Source organism: Ranitomeya imitator, chromosome 5, assembly GCF_032444005.1.
Source record: "Ranitomeya imitator isolate aRanImi1 chromosome 5, aRanImi1.pri, whole genome shotgun sequence".
Lineage (NCBI taxonomy): Eukaryota > Metazoa > Chordata > Amphibia > Anura > Dendrobatidae > Ranitomeya > Ranitomeya imitator.
In genome coordinates, this window is record NC_091286.1 from 199,636,609 (window position 1) to 199,660,516 (window position 23,908).

Below are 23,908 nucleotides of genomic sequence, written 5' to 3' on the forward strand. Positions count from 1 at the left end.
TATTAGGATATGACTTGTGTACTAGATTTGTGCTGTTGTTACACTTTTAATGTTTTTATCCGTTTTTCTGTGTGATGTATCTTTTTGTGTGTTGCATTATTTTTTGTAAAAGCTTACTAATAAAAGATTTTGTATTTTTTACATATGGTTGTGGTGCTCCCTTCCGTGTGGACTTGATCTTTTTCTATGGGTTTAGTTGCTATGTTTCCAAGTCCACGGTGAGCCCCAACAGTTATATATTCAGCGGTGCCCTCCGCCCTCACAAATTTATAGTCACGGTCATGTGACTGCGATGTCATCACAGGTCCTGCGCGCCAAGGACCTGCCATGACGTCACGGTCATGTGACCGAGACGTCATCACGTCCTGCGCGAGAAGGACCTGTCGTGACGGTCATGTGACCGCGACGTCATCACACCCTGGGACTGGAAGCTGCCGACAGAACTACAAGGGGCCCTCGGATCTGAAGGGGAGTATGTTTATTTTTTAACCTGTGACATACGTGGCTGGGCAATATACTACCTGGCTCTGTGCTGTATACTACGTCGCTGTGCAATATACTATGTGGCTCTGTGCTGTATTCTACGTCACTGGGCAATATACTACGTCACTGGGCAATATACTACGTGGCTGGGTAATATGCTCTGTGCTGTATATTACGTGGCTGGGCAATATACTACGTGGCTCTGTGCTGTATACTACGTCGCTGTGCAATATACTACGTGGCTGGCCAATACACTACGTGGCTGGCCAATATACTACGTGGACATGCATGTTCTAGAATACCCGATGCGTTAGAATCGGGCCACCATCTAGTCTACAATAATATATACCTGACAGGGAGCCCATACATTCTATATCTACAATTATACCTGACAGGAGCCCATACAGTCTGTATCTACAATAATATATACCTGACAGGAGCCCATACAGTCTGTATCTACAATAATATATACCTGACAGGAGCACATACAGTCTGTATCTACAATAATATATACCTGACAGGAGCCCGTACAGTCTATATCTACCATACTATATACCTGACAGGAGCCCGTACAGTCTGTATCTACAATAATATATACCTGACAGGAGCCCGTACAGTCTGTATCTACAATAATATATACCTGACAGGAGCCCGTACAGTCTGTATCTACAATACTATATACCTGACAGGAGCACATACAGTCTGTATCTACAATAATATATACCTGACAGGAGCCCGTACAGTCTATATCTACCATACTATATACCTGACAGGAGCCCGTACAGTCTGTATCTACCATAATATATACCTGACAGGAGCCCGTACAGTCTATATCTACCATACTATATACCTGACAGGAGCCCGTACAGTCTGTATCTACAATAATATATACCTGACAGGAGCCCGTACAGTCTGTATCTACAATAATATATACCTGACAGGAGCCCATACAGTCTGTATCTACAATACTATATACCTGACAGGAGCACATACAGTCTGTATCTACAATAATATATACCTGACAGGAGCCCGTACAGTCTATATCTACCATACTATATACCTGACAGGAGCCCGTACAGTCTGTATCTACAATAATATATACCTGACAGGAGCCCGTACAGTCTATATCTACCATACTATATACCTGACAGGAGCCCGTACAGTCTGTATCTACAATACTATATACCTGACAGGAGCCCGTACAGTCTATATCTACCATACTATATACCTGACAGGAGCCCGTACAGTCTGTATCTACAATAATATATACCTGACAGGAGCCCGTACAGTCTATATCTACAATACTATATACCTGACAGGAGCACATACAGTCTGTATCTACAATAATATATACCTGACAGGAGCCCGTACAGTCTGTATCTACAATAATATATACCTGACAGGAGCACATACAGTCTATATCTACAATTATACCTGACAGGAGCCCGTACAGTCTGTATCTACAATAATATATACCTGACAGGAGTCCGTACAGTCTATATCTACAATAATATATACCTGACAGGAGCACATACAGTCTGTATCTACAATTATACCTGACAGGAGCCCGTACAGTCTATATCTACCATACTATATACCTGACAGGAGCCCGTACAGTCTGTATCTACAATAATATATACCTGACAGGAGCACATACAGTCTGTATCTACAATAATATATACCTGACAGGAGCCCGTACAGTCTGTATCTACAATAATATATACCTGACAGGAGCACATACAGTCTATATCTACAATTATACCTGACAGGAGCCCGTACAGTCTGTATCTACAATAATATATACCTGACAGGAGTCCTTACAGTCTATAGCTACAATAATATATACCTGACAGGAGCCCGTACAGTCTATATCTACAATAATACCTGACAGGAGCCCATAGTCTAGTGTCTTCACCAGTGAGCTGGCTACACTGTATGGGCTGCAGTCAGGACCTGGCAGGAGCCCATATATTCTGCTGGCTTTAATAATTTATACCTTGAAGGAGCACATACATTCTAGTGTCATGTATGGGCTGCAGTCAGGGCCAGGCAGCAGCCCAAAAAGTCTGCTATGTTCAAGAATATATACCTGGAAGGAGCCCACACAGTCTAGCATCTTCACAGTGAGCCGGCTAGAGTGTATGGGCTGCAGTCAGGAAACCAGGAAGGAGCCCATACAGTCTAGGCTCAACCGAACCGTCGCGTGAAGCAGGGAGATGACACCAGTGGCTGCTAGTAATGACGTCAGAGGGAGAAAGGCAGCGGCATGGGCCGTGCGTGTGCGCGCTAGTCCAGGGCTTCCCTGTGCCTGGGAGGAGCACGGCGCCGTCCTCACACGCCACCGTGTATCATGGCCACTCACAATGTCACCGCTTGTGTGGAGAGTGGGGAGCGCCGAGAGATGCGTCCGAGCCAGCCCCTTCAGCCATGACCCGGAGAACCCGTGACTGCCGGGGGCGGGGTCACATGGCTGAGTGGCTAGTTGTGAGAGGATCACCAGTACGAGGTATGAGGGAAAACAAAATGGAGTAAAAGATTTGGAGGTGGGGGTGATGCTAACATGAGACTGGCGAGGGCGAGCGCTGGGCGGCACAGCAGCTTGGCACTAGTGGGAAGTTTCCTCGGGGAAGTTTGGCTGGCAGATGTGTCCGGTTATGTGGGCATAGTTGTAGGAAACGTGAGCCATGTCCGCCTCACTGCCCACAATGGTGTGTGTGGGAAGTTTGAGGGCGCGGGGCTGGACCTCTGCCCATCACATAGTGCCCGGCAAGGGAACAGACCTTCCTCGGTGCATGTCCCAGTGCCTGGTGCAGTGGTCACTATATCCTGGCCATAGCAGAGGGACGAGTGATACCAGGGTGAGGGGCCATAAGCGCTGCTTGGTCCCCCTTTGTATCTGGTCAGGGCGCAGGGCCTGGTGCAGTGGTCACTAGATCCTGGCCATAGCAGAGGGACAAGTGATACCAGGGTGAGGGGCCATAAGCGCTGCTTGGTCCCCCTTTGTATCTGGTCAGGGCGCAGGGCCTGGTGCAGTGGTCACTAGATCCTGGCCATAGCAGAGGGACAAGTGATACCAGGGTGAGGGGCCATAAGAGCTGCTTGGTCCCCCTTTGTATCTGGTCAGGGCGCAGGGCCTGGTGCAGTGGTCACTAGATCCTGGCCATAGCAGAGGGACAAGTGATACCAGGGTGAGGGGCCATAAGCGCTGCTTGGTCCCCCTTTGTATCTGGTCAGGGCGCAGGGCCTGGTGCAGTGGTCACTAGATCCTGGCCATAGCAGAGGGACAAGTGATACCAGGGTGAGGGGCCATAAGCGCTGCTTGGTCCCCCTTTGTATCTGGTCAGGGCGCAGGGCCTGGTGCAGTGGTCACTAGATCCTGGCCATAGCAGAGGGACAAGTGATACCAGGGTGAGGGGCCATAAGCGCTGCTTGGTCCCCCTTTGTATCTGGTCAGGGCGCAGGGCCTGGTGCAGTGGTCACTAGATCCTGGCCATAGCAGAGGGACGAGTGATACCAGGGTGAGGGGCCATAAGCGCTGCTTGGTCCCCCTTTGTATCTGGTCAGGGCGCAGGGCCTGGTGCAGTGGTCACTAGATCCTGGCCATAGCAGAGGGACGAGTGATACCAGGGTGAGGGGCCATAAGCGCTGCTTGGTCCCCCTTTGTATCTGGTCAGGGCGCAGGGCCTGGTGCAGTGGTCACTAGATCCTGGCCATAGCAGAGGGACAAGTGATACCAGGGTGAGGGGCCATAAGCGCTGCTTGGTCCCCCTTTGTATCTGGTCAGGGTGCAGGGCCTGGTGCAGTGGTCACTAGATCCTGGCCATAGCAGAGGGACAAGTGATACCAGGGTGAGGGGCCATAAGAGCTGCTTGGTCCCCCTTTGTATCTGGTCAGGGTGCAGGGCCTGGTGCAGTGGTCACTAGATCCTGGCCATAGCAGAGGGACGAGTGATACCAGGGTGAGGGGCCATAAGCGCTGCTTGGTCCCCCTTTGTATCTGGTCAGGGCGCAGGGCCTGGTGCAGTGGTCACTAGATCCTGGCCATAGCAGAGGGACAAGTGATACCAGGGTGAGGGGCCATAAGCGCTGCTTGGTCCCCCTTTGTATCTGGTCAGGGCGCAGGGCCTGGTGCAGTGGTCACTAGATCCTGGCCATAGCAGAGGGACAAGTGATACCAGGGTGAGGGGCCATAAGCGCTGCTTGGTCCCCCTTTGTATCTGGTCAGGGCGCAGGGCCTGGTGCAGTGGTCACTAGATCCTGGCCATAGCAGAGGGACAAGTGATACCAGGGTGAGGGGCCATAAGCGCTGCTTGGTCCCCCTTTGTATCTGGTCAGGGCGCAGGGCCTGGTGCAGTGGTCACTAGATCCTGGCCATAGCAGAGGGACGAGTGATACCAGGGTGAGGGGCCATAAGCGCTGCTTGGTCCCCCTTTGTATCTGGTCAGGGCGCAGGGCCTGGTGCAGTGGTCACTAGATCCTGGCCATAGCAGAGGGACGAGTGATACCAGGGTGAGGGGCCATAAGCGCTGCTTGGTCCCCCTTTGTATCTGGTCAGGGCGCAGGGCCTGGTGCAGTGGTCACTAGATCCTGGCCATAGCAGAGGGACAAGTGATACCAGGGTGAGGGGCCATAAGAGCTGCTTGGTCCCCCTTTGTATCTGGTCAGGGTGCAGGGCCTGGTGCAGTGGTCACTAGATCCTGGCCATAGCAGAGGGACAAGTGATACCAGGGTGAGGGGCCATAAGAGCTGCTTGGTCCCCCTTTGTATCTGGTCAGGGCGCAGGGCCTGGTGCAGTGGTCACTAGATCCTGGCCATAGCAGAGGGACAAGTGATACCAGGGTGAGGGGCCATAAGAGCTGCTTGGTCCCCCTTTGTATCTGGTCAGGGTGCAGGGCCTGGTGCAGTGGTCACTAGATCCTGGCCATAGCAGAGGGACAAGTGATACCAGGGTGAGGGGCCATAAGAGCTGCTTGGTCCCCCTTTGTATCTGGTCAGGGTGCAGGGCCTGGTGCAGTGGTCACTAGATCCTGGCCATAGCAGAGGGACAAGTGATACCAGGGTGAGGGGCCATAAGAGCTGCTTGGTCCCCCTTTGTATCTGGTCAGGGTGCAGGGCCTGGTGCAGTGGTCACTAGATCCTGGCCATAGCAGAGGGACAAGTGATACCAGGGTGAGGGGCCATAAGAGCTGCTTGGTCCCCCTTTGTATCTGGTCAGGGCGCAGGGCCTGGTGCAGTGGTCACTAGATCCTGGCCATAGCAGAGGGACGAGTGATACCAGGGTGAGGGGCCATAAGAGCTGCTTGGTCCCCCTTTGTATCTGGTCAGGGTGCAGGGCCTGGTGCAGTGGTCACTATATCCTGGCCATAGCAGAGGGACAAGTGATACCAGGGTGAGGGGCCATAAGAGCTGCTTGGTCCCCCTTTGTATCTGGTCAGGGTGCAGGGCCTGGTGCAGTGGTCACTAGATCCTGGCCATAGCAGAGGGACAAGTGATACCAGGGTGAGGGGCCATAAGAGCTGCTTGGTCCCCTTTGTATCTGGTCAGGGTGCAGGGCCTGGTGCAGTGGTCACTAGATACTGGCCATAGCAGAGGGACAAGTGATACCAGGGTGAGGGGCCATAAGAGCTGCTTGGCCCCCTTTGTATCTGGTCAGGGTGCAGGGCCTGGTGCAGTGGTCACTAGATCCTGGCCATAGCAGAGGGACAAGTGATACCAGGGTGAGGGGCCATAAGAGCTGCTTGGTCCCCCTTTGTATCTGGTCAGGGTGCAGGGCCTGGTGCAGTGGTCACTAGATCCTGGCCATAGCAGAGGGACAAGTGATACCATAAGAGCTGCTTGGTCCCCCTTTGTATCTGGTCAGGGTGCAGGGCCTGGTGCAGTGGTCACTAGATCCTGGCCATAGCAGAGGGACAAGTGATACCAGGGTGAGGGGCCATAAGAGCTGCTTGGTCCCCCTTTGTATCTGGTCAGGGTGCAGGGCCTGGTGCAGTGGTCACTAGATCCTGGCCATAGCAGAGGGACAAGTGATACCAGGGTGAGGGGCCATAAGAGCTGCTTGGTCCCCCTTTGTATCTGGTCAGGGTGCAGGGCCTGGTGCAGTGGTCACTATATCCTGGTCATAGCAGAGGGACAACTGGTTCCAGGATGAGGGGTCATAAGCACCCTTTCCAGCTGTCACTGGGAGCAATGGGAGGTGGTCATACCCAGGGGCCATCAGATGCCATGCTTCGCATACTTCTAGAATAGGCAGATCTGCCTTTCAGCCACTTTCCTCCTGTCCACACTGGACTGTTCCCTATTGCATTTCACTGCAGATTTGCAGTACATTTCTTCCTTTGCAGAGTAAAATCCAGAGGTGAAATCTGCAGGCATTGTTGCTGAGATCTGGAGCATTCACCCACAGCAGATTTTCTTGCAGAAATTTCTACCACTGTCCACTTTATCTTCTAAGAATTTGCAGAAATTCACTTTGCCAGCAAAACTATCATTTGGACAAGTGCAGAACTTTCTGCGTGTTGCAGTCTGCCTTGCATTTTCAGCTTATGGATGCTTGTAGGAACATCCACTGTGTGTGCAGATCCACGAACAGTTCTGGAAGGCAGATCATCATATGCAAGTCTATTGATTTCAGAGACTGTTTCCTTTTGGAAGGGCTTTTTGTCCTATATGCTGTTTGTACGCTATAGTGCTTTTCATTTATTTTATGTTAGGAAATGTAGTTACAAAGCATTTCTCAGATTTTCTGTGGTGCGAGCTATGCCTGTCTGGTGCATACATTGATGGAAAGCAAGCAAGACTCCCCAATGCATGTTACATGCCCATTCAATACATACATCAAGTAGCTGGATTTGTTCACTATTTGGCTATGTTTCCACCGGGCGTAATGGCTGCGCTTTGGATGCAGTGGATAACTCTCTCCACCCAAAGCGCCGCCCCTCTTTGTACGCGCGGTGATTCATTGAACACATGCAGAATCACCACATCCTATCCATAGACTGGGTTATTTATCTTGCGGAGACAGAGCGTCTCTGCAAGATAGACATACTGCGGTCTAGAAAGACACGCCACATGTCCGGATACGCAGGGCCACCGGATGCGACTGTGCGCACATAGTGGAGACAGGATTTCATAAAGTCCCATCCACTATGCTATAACATCTTGACGCTGCGGCTGTATGCAGCGTCCAATCCGCAGCAAATTCTGATGTAATACGCCACGTGGAAACACACCCTTAGGGTTTGTGCACATGACTGATTTTCTCGGACAAGTGCTAGCTGTGGATTTCATGAATAGCTCTTGTACCTATCATATTCTATGGGGCTCTGCACAAGTCCAATTTTTTTTCTTCCTCGTACTGCGTGATTCCAGGAAAAAATCAATGACATGTCCAATTTTGACTCAAATGTCAGTCCATGGCTTCATGAAAAAAAACAGACTTTAGTTGACATCCGAGTGTGCTTCGATTTTCATGAAGTGACAGAATGGAGAAGGTGGAGAAACTTTTTTTTTTTTCTCTCCATATCCGAGAAAAACTGATGCCACGCTGACCAGAGCCTGATTCAGAATATTAACACCGTTTTTCTCGATTGTAGAGAAAAATTGTGTAGAAATAGCAGCATGTGTGGTGTCCTGTGTCAACCTGACCATATAAGCTATTCTTTTGTGAAATGTGTGAAGGGATGGCCTAACAGCAAATCATTATAAAGGACTTGATTCCTATCTCTTGCCTCCCATCAATGCAGTAATTAGATCAAGAGTAAAGATGAATGTCTATGTGGCAGCACTTAACATATTGAGGATTTGTTCATTACAAAAAAAAAATGTGTGATTGACAGGCGAAAACGGCAACTTTAGTAAAATATTTCGGAAGCATAGGTGGGGAATCAGGGGGCAAAAAATACACTATTGTAAAGCACAGCTCAGGCCCTATTTAACGGTATTTTTATCTCATATTGAAAAAACGGGGTGACAGGTTCCCTTTAAACCTACAGAAACTTACAGGGCCAGCAAATGTTAAAACAAACAAACAAAAAAGCTAATTCTAACCTCATTGCTCACCTTCCTCTCCTGTCCCTTTCTTTCTGTATCCACGCACCACATCTCCGGCTTCTTCACTATGGGCCAGGCCTTCCACCTGCATCCAGGACTCGGAGGTCGCTGCATACCTTTTGATGTAGAGACTTTACAACATGCAGTGACCTCCAAAGACTGAAAGCAACCATTAGTCCTGGCCTTTAGTGAAGAGACCAGAGATTCGGCATGTGACAGTGGAGAGACCAGTGGCATAACTTGAAGGTTGTGGACCCCAATGTAGAGACTCCAACGGTTCTCCCAACAAATATATGTTCTTAAAGCGAACCCATTGGCAGGATTGTTCTCAGTAAATACAGTGTCAGGTTGGCACCATTATACTGATTAAAATTATGCCTGAGTTGATGAAATCCGTGTTGTAGTTGTTTAACCTCTTAACGCCCGTTGATACGCCTTTTAACAGCGGCAGTTAAGAGTACTTATTCCTCAGTGTCACTTTTTAACGACGCTGAGAAATAAGTGTATAGCGCCCCCCAGCGTCAGAATATCACTGGGGTCTCGACTATCGAGACACCTGAGAACGTGATTCGGGTCGGTTTTTATCAGTAATCGAATAACGGCGATCACAAAAAAAGGTCAGATTTTCCATTAATTTCTCTTTTTTTAATATGAACAGGAAAAGATCACCATGCAGTCATAGAATCCAAAACAAACAATATTTTATTTATTTAAACACAAAACAAGCAGACAAGCGGTGCCAAGCAGGGCTAAAAGATGACAAAGGAAGCCATCAGCAACATATTGGAGCCCAAGGTACGGTAGTCCCTATATATACAAATAGACTCATATAGGTGAGCTGTAAAGTGCAATAAATAATCATACGGTGATCAATACAGTAGCCACAAATATATAAGAGAATACAGAAGCATGCACATCACCTAATGCTGCTGGTAAGTAACGTAGGGACACCGATCCACCCCGATGCGCCTTTCGGTTTGGTACCTTCCTCAAGGTGCGCATCTTTTTCATTCTGTCTTCCAGGAATCGGAATAGAAAGCTATCAAAAAATGTCATGTGCCTGAAAATGGTACCAATAAAAAAGTCAGTTTGTCCCGCAAAAAACGAGCCCTCACATGACTGTCAGCCGAAATATGAAAAAAATTATAGCTCTCACAATATGGTGATGCAAAAAATAGTTTTCTCAATAAAAAAGCATCTTTTAGTGTGACATAAAAACCTGATATAAATCTGGTATCGCACCAACCCGAAGAATAAAGTCGCCTACTCACTGATGCTGCATGAGGAATCGCATAAAAAATAAAACCAATTCTTCACACATCACAGTAAAGGTACCGTCACACTGAACGATATCGTTAACGATATCGTTGCTTTTTGTGACGTAGCAACGATATCGTTAACTAAATCGTTATGTGTGACAGCGACCAACGATCAGGCCCCTGCTGGGAGATCGTTGGTCGCTGGGGAAAGTCCAGCACTTTATTTTGTCGCTGGATCTCCCGCTGACATCGCTGAATCGTCGTGTGTGACGCCGATTCAGCGATGTCACTGGTAACCAGGGTAAACATCGGGTTACTAAGCGCAGTGGAGAGAGAGAGAAGAAAAAAAAAAAATTAATTACCCATTGACTTTGCATTGTGTTTCGTGTTTCGGTCGATCCCCGACTTTTCGCCATAATCGGCCGATTTCACTTGACTTTAGAGATAGTCGGGTTTCGCAAAACCTGACTCGACCCTAAAAAAGTAATAGTCGCTCAACCCTAATCCCAAGCGTTATGTAAAATTTTTCCAATAAAAGCTACTACTCAATCCACAAATAAAGCTAGTCCCTCTCAGATCTGTCATCTGTTAATGGAAATATAGGGGCTTCTACGTTACTTGTGGCACAAAGACTCTAGAAAAGCGAAATGGCTCACCCACCAAAAGAAATTCAGCAAACTCTTCGCTCCCAAATCCCTCACTCCCTTCTGAGCCCCAGTGTGCCCAAACAATATTTAGCGCTCACATGTTTGGCATTTCTGTAGTGATGAGAGCTCGCCTAACTTACGGGTGCGTCTCTCCAGAAGCATGAGCTGGGCATAATGTACTGGTGAATGCAACATACTGGTCACTACAGCGGTCGTTTGTATTTTTCACTCAGCATCATCTACTGCTGCCTGTTTTTGGAAAACACCAATGGAGACAAAATTGTCACTACACCTGTAGATAAATTCCCAAAGGGTTATAATTTCCAAAATGGGGTCACTTGAGGGAGGATTCTGCTTTTCTAACACTTTATATGAAATCCACAAACTATTCTAGGAAAATCTGCGTTCCAGGAGGCAAATAGCGCTCCGTCCCTACCAAGTCTCTCCTTATGGCTAAGTAGTACTGTACAGCTACATATGGGGTACTTCTACATTCAGCAGAAATTGTTGGACACATTCTGGTGCCATTTGTACCCATTTCCCAGTGTGAAAATGTAAAACTTGGGACTAACGCACAATCTTGGTGGTAAAAATGTAAATTATTTTTTCTTCACTTCCCAATGGTTTAAAAGTTTGTGACACACCTGTGGTGTCAGTATAATCACTGCAACCCTAGATGAATTCATTGAGAGGTCTAATTAGTAAAATGGGGTTACGGTACTTATGGGGATTCTGCTGTGTTGGCATTTCAGGGGCTCTGTCAGTGTAACATGGCACCCTCAAACAAGTGCAGCAAAATCTGCACTGTTATATGGAGCTACTTCCCTTCTGAGCTTTGCACTGTGCCTCAAAAGTAGTTTTCGGCCACATATGGGGTATCGGTGAACTCAGGACGAATTGCTCATCAAACTTTGGGGCCCATTTTCTCCTTTTGCCCTTGTGAAAATCCAAAATTTGTAGTTAAAAAAGATTTTTGTGGGGAAAAATTAAAAAAAATTTTATTTTCGCAGCTTAACGTTGTAAACTTCTGTGAAGCACCTGGGGGTTCAAGGTGCTCAATACACATCTAGATAAGTTTGCAAAGGGGTCTAATTTCCAAAATGGTGTCACGTTGGAGGTTTCCCCTGTTTAGGCACATCAGGGGCTCTCCAAACGCGACATGGCAACCGCTAATTATTCCAGCATATTTTACATTCAAGAAGTGAAATGGCGCTCCTTCCCTTCCGAGCCCTGCTGTGTGCAAAAAACACAACATTTCCCCCTATGGGATTTCCCCGTTTCACATATGGTGTATCGGCATGCTCAGGAGAAATTGCACAACAAAATGGTTCATTTTCTCTTGTTACCCTTGTGAAAGTAAAAAAAAAAAAATAGGTCTAAAGGGAAAATTTGGGAAAGAAAAGTAAATGTTTGTTTTCCTTTCACATTCCAAAAATTCCTGTGAAGCACCTGAAGGCTTAGGCCCCTTTCACGCATCAGTTTTTTGCCATCAGTCACAATCCGTTGGCTCGACGTATCCATTGCAGATTGTGAAAAACTGATGTGACCGATCTGTTTTTTGGAGGGATCCGACTAGCGGATCTTGCTAATTGGATCGGAGCATGCTCAGTTAAAAAACTGAATCCGTCGCCGGATTCCGTCATTTGACGGATCCGGCACCATAGACTTCCATTCTAGCAAATGACGGACGGCGATGGATCTGTCACTGTCCATTTTTTCTACATACACAAAAAACGTTACTTTGTCCTTTTGTCTCCGGCCGCCGGGCAAACAATTTTCAACGGATTCGGCAAATGACAGATGAAATGTGAGGCCATCCGTCGCTAATTCAAGTCTATGAGAAAAAAAAACCGATCCAGTGGCATCAGTCGCCGGATCCGGTTTTTTTTTTCAAAATTCGACAGATTGCGACTGATGGCAAAAAACTGATGTGTGAAAGGGGCCTTAATAAACTTCTTGAATGTGGTTTTGAGCACCTTGAGGGGGGCAGTTTTTAGAATGTTGTCATTTTTGGGTATTTTCTGTCATATAGACCCCTTAGTCACTTCAGGTGTGAGGTGGTCCCTAAAAAAATGGTTTTGCAAATTTTTTTGTAAAAATGAGAAATCACTGATGGGGAGGGAAGATTCAGTGCCACTCATTGTAGAATATTTGCAACAGAAATCCTACTTGTGGCAGTATATATCCCACCACCCTATAATAATTCCATAATGAAGGAGATTACGTCGATTATAGACAAAGTACCTGGGGTCCCTGTGTTATGCATGGAAGATTTTAATAATATTATACACCCATACTGGCATAGATTCAGATCAGGCACAGCTGCCGAGGGCACCCTCATAACCAAGTTTGGGGACCTCCTGTTAGTTATCATTGACTGATACATGGCGTCTCAAATATCCCAAAATACAACAGTTCTCCTGCTACTCTAAATCACATAATACACTCTCACGCATAGACTTGGCATTGGGAACAGAGAATATTCTCCCTCTAGTGGAAAAGGTGGAGTACTTGCCCAGAGTATTGTCAGATCATTGGCCTCTGATGCTGAAACTCTGTCTCCTGCCCAGACTGGAAACTACCCTTACTAGGTAGTCCATGAATCCCTTTTGGTTGCAAATTATAGACACAAACTTGATCACATCAGCACTTCAGAACTATTTTACAGAAGATAATGGCACTGTGGTGCAGAATTCACTATGGAACGCTATGAAGGCCTGCCTGAGGGGAGTTTTGATACAAGCCATAAATAGATCCAAGACTAAAACTAATCAATTTGGGGAATTCTTGGAGGATAGGGTTAGGGTATGTGCACACGTTGCGGATTTGCCTGTGAAATTTTCTGTGCGGATTCTGCATCTCTTGGCAGAAAACGCAGGTCAACATCTGCTCGTTTTTTATGCGGATTTTGTGTGTTTTTCCTGCGTGCAGAAACGCTGCAGAAAGGCACAAAGAAGTGACATGGTCCTTTTTTTTAATCGGCTGCGGATTCCGTGCAGAATTTTCCACACCATTTGTACAGCATTTTTTTACCCCATTGATTTACATTGTACTGTAAATCACTTGCGGTTCTGCAGCTTTTCTGCGTGGAAAAAAATGCTGCAGATCCTCAGGAAATCCACAATGTGTGCACATAGCCTTAAGGTACCGTCACATTTAGCGACGCTCCAGCGATATAGACAACGATCCGACCTAAACTAGATCGCTGCAGCGTCGCTTTTTAGGTCGCTGTAGAGATGTCAAACACAGCAACTCCAGAACGATGCAGGAGCGATCCAGTGACGTAATTATCGTTCTCGCTGGTTGTTAGCTCCGTGAAAAAACATTGCAGGCATCGTTGCTTTTGCTGTCAAACATGATGAATCACGCCGACCTGACGACCAAATAAAGTTCTGGACTTTCAGCTACGACCAGCGATGTCACAGCAGGATCCAGATCGCTGCAGCGTGTCAAACACAACGAGATCGCTATCCAGGACGCTGCAACGTCACGGATCACTGTCGTTCTCGTTGTAAAGTTGCTCAGTGTAAGGTACCTTTAGAATCACGGAAAATAAATTTGTCTTATCAGGTGCAGAGGAGGACCTAATGACTTGGGAAGAGGCGCAAAAGGCATACTCAACACACATTACAGAGAAGGCCTAGAATAAACGTCATATTTTCTATGAAGAAGGGGAAAAGGCAGGGCATTTATTGGCTATGATCGCAAGAGCTCAAATAGGAGCTTTAAAAGACAAGGAAGGTGCAATGGTTAATCAGCCCGATTAAATCTGAAATATTTTCAAGGAATTTTATCAGGACTTATACGGAACCAAAATCCATGTTAGCAGAGAACAAATCCTGACTTATCTGGAGGAAATTGATTTTCCAGCTATCTCTGAGGCAGATCAAAAATAGCTGAATAGTCCCTTGCAATTACAGGAGCTACAAATGCCCACAGCATCAATGGCCAATAATAAATCACCCTAATAATAAATCACCGTGGTTGGATGGGTTCCTTGTGGAACTATACAAGAAATTTGGGGATGCATTATTACCTCAATTGTTGTGCACCTTACCGGAGTCCGCTAAGGAAGGCAATCTGCCCCTATCAATGAGAGAAGCAGTCGTTATACCCAAACCGGGCAAGGATCCATTTCTTCCTGATTCCTATAGGCCTATATCTTTTAGTATCTATTAAAAGTTCTGGCCTCCAGGTTAAATAACATAATATCTAATGTCATACACAGTGATTAATCGGGCTTTATGCCCGCTAGGTCTACAGCCGTTAATATCCATAGATTATTTCTTAATCTCCAGCTACCAGTGGATAATGCAGGAGATAGGGTCATATGCTCGCTTGACGATGCTAACCCATTTGACTATGTTGAGTGAGAATATTTATGGGTAGTTTTGGAAAAATTTGGTATGGGTGCTGAAATTACTTCAAGTTATTATATGAGAGGCCATTGGCATAATTAAGGGTAACTGGACATCTACAGTCTTTGAATTGGAAAGGGGTACACAACAGGGTTGTCCTCTGTCTCCCCTGCTGTTTGCATTGGCATTGAACCATTAGCTGTGATTATTAGGAAGCACCCTGGAGTAGTGGGATTTCGCAGAGGGATTATAGAGGAGAAAATTGCACTTTATGCTGACGATGCTTTATTATTTTTGGCTGAAGTCTCCACAACATTACCAGTAGCTATGGAGACAGTTGAGAAGTGTGGGAAATATTTGGGTTTGGTGATTAATTGGACTAAATCCGTATTGCTTCCACTGGATAATGAGAACATTAATACATCATACTATACTGATTTGGGCTTCCAAGTGGTCACTGAGTTTAAATATTTATGTATTAATGTAACATCTAAAATAACCGACTATGAGAAACTTAACCTTAACCCCATATTGCCGAGATTCAAATGCAAACTGGACACGTGGTCTAAACTACCACTGTCGGTTATGGGTTGCACCAACTTGGTCAAGATGATCTGGATGCCACAATTGCTATATGTATTACATAATGCTCCAATTTGGTTGCCCCAGAGATATTTCTTTAAAATTAACTGGATGTTCAGAGACTTAATCTGGGGAAGACAATCTCCAAGAATTAAACTGGAAACTACAAAGAGATAAAACAATGGGTGGCCTTGCAGACCCAAATCCGTGGGTTTGTTATATGGCCGCTCAGCTCCAGCAAATTCGTGGGTGGGATGACCCTGGAGGGGGAGTTCAACGTTTACTACTCCAATCACATTTTAAATCACTCGGAATCCATGAAGCATTGGAGGCTCTCAAAGTTAAGTTATCCTTTTGTAGAACCCCAACTATACTGTTAATACAGAAGAAACTACAAGGAATTTCACAGTTTACATCATTGTGGGAAACGCCATGGCTCCTTAATCTATATAATTTGGATGGGTTTAAAAATTGGGAGTCTAAAAGGAAAGAAAAAATGCTCTCAATACAAAAGTTGAACCAATGAGAAAGTGACAGGGAATAATTATAATGTAAAATCAGTTTTTATTTAGTAGCAGTAGTGACAAACATTTAAAATATAGTATAAAAATATAGATAAATATAGTCCAAAATGTGCACAATTCAAGCTGCAAATAGCAGGGCGAGCCAAATCCTAATTATGTATCAAAGGATGATATGGCAATCTATAACATATGCTAAAAGGAGTCTAAAAGGAGTAGAAAGATTACACATGTTTTAGAGGGAAATACACTCAAGGAGTTCTCACAAATACGGAATGAATATGGACTACCCAACACGGAGTTTTATAAGTATTTTCAGTTACGACATGCATGTCAGGCAGAGGGTCCCATCCTAAACAATGGAGTGATCAAAAATGATGTAATACAGAGAATAGCCAGCTCACATAACTCTGGAGGACTAATCTCATTACTTTATAGTTATCTGCTGGACCTGGTATTAGAAAAGCACCCCATACGGTCAAAGGAAAAATGGGAGGGCATGATAGGCCCTATTGAAGGGGCTGTAGTCTGAAATACTGGAAAGAGTTCCACAGTTGTCCCTGAGCTAATCCCATAGATTTTCCCACTTACAGGTATTGCACCAGTCATATAGAATACCCCAATTTCTCCACAATATAGGGTTTCGACGTGACCCCCTATGTGCTAGATGTAAAGCATCCCTGGCTAACATGCTTCATATGATGTGGACATGCTCCACTTTGGATACTTTTTGGAGGGATGTACTAGCGATCATTAATAGAATATACTCAGTCAATACAGATCCCTCACCATTAGGCTGCCGTCACACTAGCAGTATTTGGTCAGTATTTTAGAGGAAAAGTATAATATAAACATGCACCACTTCTGCATTTATCACCCACTCCTGGTTTTGGCTGAGAAATACTGATGTAAAGACTGACCAAATACTGCTAGTGTGACGGCAGCCTTAGTATGTATACTGGAATATATAGAAGATCTGAGCACTGACGAACATGGCAAAATAGTGGTGGTAAGCATGATATACAGTGCCTACAAGTAGTATTCAACCCCCTGCAGATTTAGCAGGTTTACACATTTGGAATTAACTTGGCATTGTGACATATGGACTGTGGATCAGCCTGGAAGTGTGAAATGCACTGCAGCAAAAAAGAATGTTATTTCTTTGTTTTTTTTTTTTTTTTTTTAATTGTGAAAAGTCTTTTCAGAGGGTCATTTATTATTCAACCCCTCAACCCACCAGAATTCTGTTTGGTTCCCCTAAAGTATTAAGAAGTAGTTCAGGCACAAAGAACAATGAGCTTCACATGTTTGGATTAATTATCTCTTTTTCCAGCCTTTTCTGACAATTTAAGACCATCCCCAAACTTGTGAACAGCACTCATACATGGTCAACATGGGAAAGACAAAGGAGCATTCCAAGGCCATCAGAGACAAGATCGTGGAGGGTCACAAGGCTGGCAAGGGGTACAAAACCCTTTCCAAGGAGTTGGGCCTACCTGTCTCCACTGTTGGGAGCATCATCCGGAAGTGGAAGGCTTATGGAACTACTGTTAGCCTTCCACGTTTAATAGCAAAACCATGAAGCACTGAGGTAATAAGTGATGAGGAGCAAATACCATTAGCTCTCCCTATACGCCCAACAGGCGTTATCCAACTGGGACTGCTCCAAGCAAGAATCAATACCAAAAAACGGAGCATAAACATCCATAGAACCATAGTTATTAAAAAGGTATAATGTTTATTTATTAATTATATCAAAAGTAATAACAATAATAACACCATTATTAACATCAGACACATATGTCTAATATGGGTGGTGCAGTGAGTGTTGTAAACACTCCGCACATACAGGAAGATAATAAAAAGGAGACATGGTGATGGCCAGAACACAAGGAGGGATAAACACTATCTCAAATGTCACATGTATCTTAATATCATCCCTTATACTAGCATATTTAAATCATTTGTCATTCCAGGGTCCCACCGGTCTCTCTTTAATACAACAAGCACAAACGCATGGTGCCTATAGTGCACCGTATATTAGATCCGGCTTACCCATAGTAAATCTGCTAGATAGAGTGTCCCCTCCTGGTGTGGCTCCCCTGGACGCACGTTTCGCGTTCTGTCGCTCTCTCAACAAGGCCTGGACAGCCTTTGAAAGTTTCCTCCCGTGCCGAGGCCAGGCTTGCCCGAAGAGTCAAGGCTAACCCAAGGACAACAAGGAAGGAGCTCCGGGAAGATCTCATGGCAGTGGGGATATTGGTTTCAGTCAATACCATAAGTAACGTACTCCACCGCAATGGTCTCCGTTCCAGACGAGCCCGTAAGGTACCTTTACTTTCAAAGCGTCATGTCAAGGCTCGTCTACAGTTTGCTCATGATCACTTGGAGGACTCTGAGACTGACTGGTTCAAGGTTCTCTGGTCTGATGAGACCAAGATCGAGATCTTTGGTGCCAACCACACACGTGACGTTTGGAGACTGGATGGCACTGCATACGACCCCAAGAATACCATCCCTACAGTCAAGCATGGTGGTGGCAGCATCATGCTGTGGGGCTGTTTCTCAGCCAAGGGGCCTGGCCATCTGGTCCGCATCCATGGGAAGATGGATAGCACGGCCTACCTGGAGATTTTGGCCAAGAACCTCCGCTCCTCCATCAAGGATCTTAAGATGGGTCGTCATTTCATCTTCCAACAAGACAACGACCCAAAGCACACAGCCAAGAAAACGAAGGCCTGGTTCAAGAGGCAAAAAATCAAGGTGTTGCAGTGGCCTATTCAGTCTCCTGACCTTAACCCAATTGAAAACTTGTGGAAGGAGCTTAAGATTAAAGTCCACATGAGACACCCAAAGAACCTAGATAACTTGGAGGAGATCTGCATGGAGGAGTGGGCCAAGATAACTCCAGAGACCTGTGCTGGCCTGATCAGGTCTTATAAAAGACGATTATTAGCTGTAATTGCAAACAAAGGTTATTCCACAAAATATTAAACCTAGGGGTTGAATAATAATTGACCCACACTTTTATGTTTAAAATTTATAAAAATTTAACTGAGCAACAAAACTTTTTGGTTTGTAAGATTTATGCATCTGTTAATAAATCCTGCTCTTGTTTGAAGTTTGAAGGCTCTAACTTATTTGCATCTTATTAAACCTGCTAAATCTGCAGGGTGTTGAATACTACTTGTAGGCATTGTATATGGCCTGGAAATTGATAGCCCAGCAATGGTTATCAGAGCAGGCGTCCTCAGTAAGAGAATTTATAAATAAAATTAATTGGCTATTAAATCTAGAGCAAAATATGTATTTGAAAAGGAAGGCCATCTCCAAATTTGAAAAAATATGGGCTCCATAGATTGATGTCTCTGGCCTAGTATCTAGAGAACTGCAAAGATTTAGACTAGATCTGTTTTGATTTGTGTATAGATTCAGTTTAAATGCTTGATAGATGCTATATGCCATACTGGGCATCTTTAGTCATGTATACAAATGTGCCAAACCAAGTTCTGGATTCCCCATTACTATTGTTATGATAGTAGTTATTCATAGTGCAAGACTAAAGGTACCTTCACACATAACGATATTGTTAACGATATCGTTGCTTTTTGTGACGTAGCAACGATATCGTTAAGGAAATCGTTCTGTGTGACAGCGACGAACGATCAGGCCCCTGCTGGGAGATCGTTGGTCGCTGAGGAAAGTCCAGAACTTTATTTCGTCGCTGGACTCCCTGCAGACATCGCTGGATCGGCGTGTGTAACACTGATCCAGCGATGTCTTCACTGGTAACCAGGGTAAACATCGGGTTACTAAGCGCAGGGCCACGCTTAGTAACCCGATGTTTACCCTGGTTACCAGCGTAAAAGTAAAAAAAACAAACACTACATACTTACCTACCGCTGTCTGTCCCCGGCGCTCAGCTTCTCTGCACTCCTCCTGAACTGGCTGTGAGCGTCGGTCAGCCGGCCGCTCTGCTTTCCGGCCGCTGTGCTCACAGTCAGTGCAGGAGGAGTGCAGAGAAGCTGAGCGCCGGGGACAGACAGTGGTAGGTAAGTATGTAGTGTTTGTTTTTTTTACTTTTACGCTGGTAACCAGGGTAAACATCGGGTTACTAAGTGCGGCCCTGCGCTTAGTAACCCGATGTTTACCCTGGTTACCCGGGGACCTCGGGATCGTTGGTCGCTGGAGAGCTGTCTGTGTGACAGCTCTCCAGCGACCAAACAGCGACGCTGCAGCGATTGACATCGTTGTCGGTATCGCTGCAGCGTCGCTGAGTGTGAAGGTACCTTTATAATGTGTTGTGGACAGAACTGTGAAATATTTATCTTATATGTTATCTTTAAAAGGGTGACATGTTGTGGGGGGATAGAAGAGGGATTGGGTCCCGTTTATGGTTGTGTTGTTGTTTTGTATTATATGGTTATACAAATAATTTTAATAAAAAAATATTTGATTAAATTAAAAAAAAAGAGAAATCGATGGTCAACTTAATCATTATAACTTCCTAGCAAAAAAAATAAAAATTGTTTCCAAAATTGTGCTGCTGTACAGTAGTCATGTGGGAAATGTTATTTATTCACTATTTTGTGTGACATGACTGATTTAAGGGCATAAAAATGAAAAGTTAAAAAATTGCGAAATTTTCTCCATATTTCAGATTTTTTCACAAATAAATGCAAGTTGTATCAAAAAAATTTTTGTGCTATCATAAAGTACAATATGTCACGAGAAAACAATCTCTCAGAATCAATGGGAATCATTGAAGTGTTCCAGAGTTATGACCTCATAAAGTGACAGTGGTCAGAACTGTAAAAATTGGCCTGGTCATTAAGGTGAAAACAGGCTTGGTCTCAAAGGGGTTAGATCAGATAGTCGTGTCACAGAAAATAGTTAAGTACACAAAAAAGTTTGAAAATTGCAACATTTTTGCGAAAATTCCGTTTTTCATAAAAAAAAAAAAAAAAAGCCAGTCATATCGAAGACATTTTATCACTATCATAAAGTACAATATGTCACAAAGAAACACTCTCCGAATCAGTGGGATCCGTTGAAGCGTTCCAGAGCTATAACCTCATAAAGCGACAGTGGTCAGAATTGTATAAATTGGCTTGGTCATTAAGGGGTTAATCTTTATTTGTAGTTTTCGATTAATTATATGCTCGTGCTTCGAGGGGGCCTATGGGGGGGTGGTCTTTATTTGGTGCTCTGCTTATCCCTCAGTGCCCTGCCCCCTATTTTACATACTGCATATACTATTGTGGGGTTACAAAAAAAATTTCAACTCAATCAAAATGGCGCCTGTGGTGGTGGTGCCTACGCAGTAGCATCTATCTTGTTGTGCGTTTGACAGAGGGAGGGAGTGAGCTCTTCTGTCACCCAATCCCCTCCATCTGCTGTACAAGCGCAGGGTTCTGATGCATGGTTATGGCAACCAAAGGCCTAACCAGGGATGTGGAGTCTGTAAGGCCGCTTTCACACTTCTTTCGGTACGGGTCCGTCACAATGCGTCGGGCCGATGTACCGACGGACGTTGTGGAAGTTTTGCACAACGTGAGCAGCGAATGAAGTTTTTCGACGCATCTGCTGCCCATTCTGCAGTCCGGGGAGGAGGGGGCGGAGTTTCGGCCACAACGGACAAAAAAACGTTCACTTGGAACAATTTTTGTGACGATGTTCCGCCAAAACACGACGGATCCGTCGCACAACGGACGCGACATGTGGCCATTCGTCACGATCCGTCGCTAGTCTATGGGAAAAAAACGCATCCTGCGAGCACATTTGCAGGATCCGATTTTTGCCCAAAACAACGGATTGGGACAGATGCCAAACGACAGAAGTGTGAAAGAGGCCTAAGCCAAACCACTTACTCAGGGAAATTGATGAGTCCAATTAAGGGCAGAGACAGACTTCTGTATTTCTCTTGCGAGAATCGCATCGCAAACATGTTACTGGCTGTCGGCTCTCCTGATCTGAGCTTGACAGCTGCATAGAAATACATCATGATCAGGAGAGGTGCCAGGCCAGTCCGTGCAGTGGGATTCGATTATCACACGAGTTATACGGCCGTCTGGCTTAGCCCTAATAGTCGAAGTTACGTTAGTCCTGACTCCAATTTCGATTCAGCATTGGTCACTACTGAACATGTACCTAAAGTGCATCACAGACTCATCTCGGCTAAAAGCAGAGATCCTTAGATCAGGAACAGAGCAGACCTTTATAGGACACTAGATGGTGGCTCGATTCTAACGCATCGGGTATTCTAGAATATGCATGTCCACGTAGTATATTGCCCAGTCAAGTAGTATATTGCCCAGCCACGTAGTATATTGCCAAGCCACGTATAGTATATTGCACAGTGACATAGTATGCAGCACAGAGCCACGTAGTATACAGCACAGACACGTAGTATATTGTCCAGTCCCACGTAGAATATAGCAGCCATGTAGTATATAGTACTGCCCACGTAGTATATAGCAGCCATGTAGTATATAGTACTGTCCACGTAGTATATAGCAGCCATGTAGTATCTAGTACTGCCCACGTAGTATATAGCAGCCATGTAGTATATAGTACTGCCCACGTAGTATATAGCAGCCATGTAGTATATAGTACTGCCCACGTAGTATATAGCAGCCATGTAGTATATAGCAGCCATGTAGTATATAGTACTGCCCACGTAGTATGATGATATTCGTCCTTCGTTTTCGAAGATGACCATGACTTCAGGGTTAGAAGAGAATTAGTAGTTATGGGTCCGGAGGTGGCTGATGAGTCCAATCCGGGCCCTGAAGGTTCGTCCACATACTTGACATAAGGAAGCAGATGTGGTCAGTACACCAGATTCTACTTGTGCCTTGCGTACCGCACGCTTTCTTTTTGCGTCACAGATTTTCCTATCTTCAGCTGCACGTGTTCCTGAGGTGATCCTGCCCCGCCAACCTGGTCGATCCAGGGCAAGCTCTTCCCATTTATTGGTGTTGACTTCCAGGTTTTTGAGAGACACCTTAAGGCAGTCTTTATAGCGCTGCCCCCAACTGCTCGCTTTCCTTGGCACAGTTCTCCGTACAGCAGTTGTTTTGGTAGTCGGCTGTCAGACATTCTGACCACATGTCCAGCCCACCTGGCTTGGACTTTCAGCATGCAAAGTAAGGCATACACTAACGGCTGGTTCTTAATTGTATATTCATACTAGCATAGTTGTATGATAAGACCAACCTGTATATGGAAAGATATGTAGGACACACTGAAGCTATATAAGCAGAACCACTAGAAAAAATAGTGTATAAGTCCAAAACTGCATATAAAAATATATTTATTTATTTAAACAAACATAACAATATGGACACATACAGCGAGGTAGGAGACGTAAAAACCTCATGAGACGTAGGAAACTGGCAGTGATCCCCTGGTGATACTAGTATAAACACCCCACAAAAAATTGTGGGATGTTAAGGTAGGCACACATGAACACTAATAACATACTGTCAAGGGGCACATAAAAATTGTAACAACATTATTGCATAATAATACAGGTAAAGGTAAATGCCCAAAGACAAGTAAAATTGTGGATAGTAGCAGTGTACATACCAAAATGAATGAGGGGAACACGCCAATTCCAGCCCACCCCAACGCGCGTTTCGGTAAAGTCCTTCCTCAGGGGGGACTTTACCGAAGGAAGGAGGAAGGACTTTACCGAAACGCGTTGGGGTGGGCTGGAGTTGGCGTGTTCCCCTCATTCATTTTGGTATGTATACAGTTACTATCCACAATTTTACTTGTCTTAGGGCATTTATCTTTACCAGTATTATTATGCAATAATGTTGTTACCATTTTTATGTGCCCCTTGACAGTATGTTATTAGTGTTCATGTGTGCCTGCCTTAACATCCCACAATTTTTTGTGGGGTGTTTATACTAGTATCACCAGGGGATCATTGCCAGTTTCCTACGTCTCATGAGGTTTTTACGTCTCCTACCTCGCTGTATGTGTCCATATTGTTATGTTTGT

General features: G+C 45.2%; 1 protein-coding gene across 2 annotated transcripts in view; it reads left to right on the forward strand.

The window, feature by feature from the left end:
* The first annotated feature begins 2,729 nt into the window (after positions 1–2,729).
* Positions 2,730–23,908, forward strand: part of LOC138681717 (uncharacterized) — a 74,178-nt gene continuing 52,999 nt past the window's right edge. Inside the window, exon 1 of one of the 2 annotated variants that reach the window (XM_069769501.1) lies at positions 2,730–2,989. The gene's annotated coding sequence lies outside the window, so the exon portion shown is untranslated. The remainder of the gene's footprint in view (positions 2,990–23,908) is intronic. The other variant, XM_069769502.1, reaches the window with a different exon arrangement.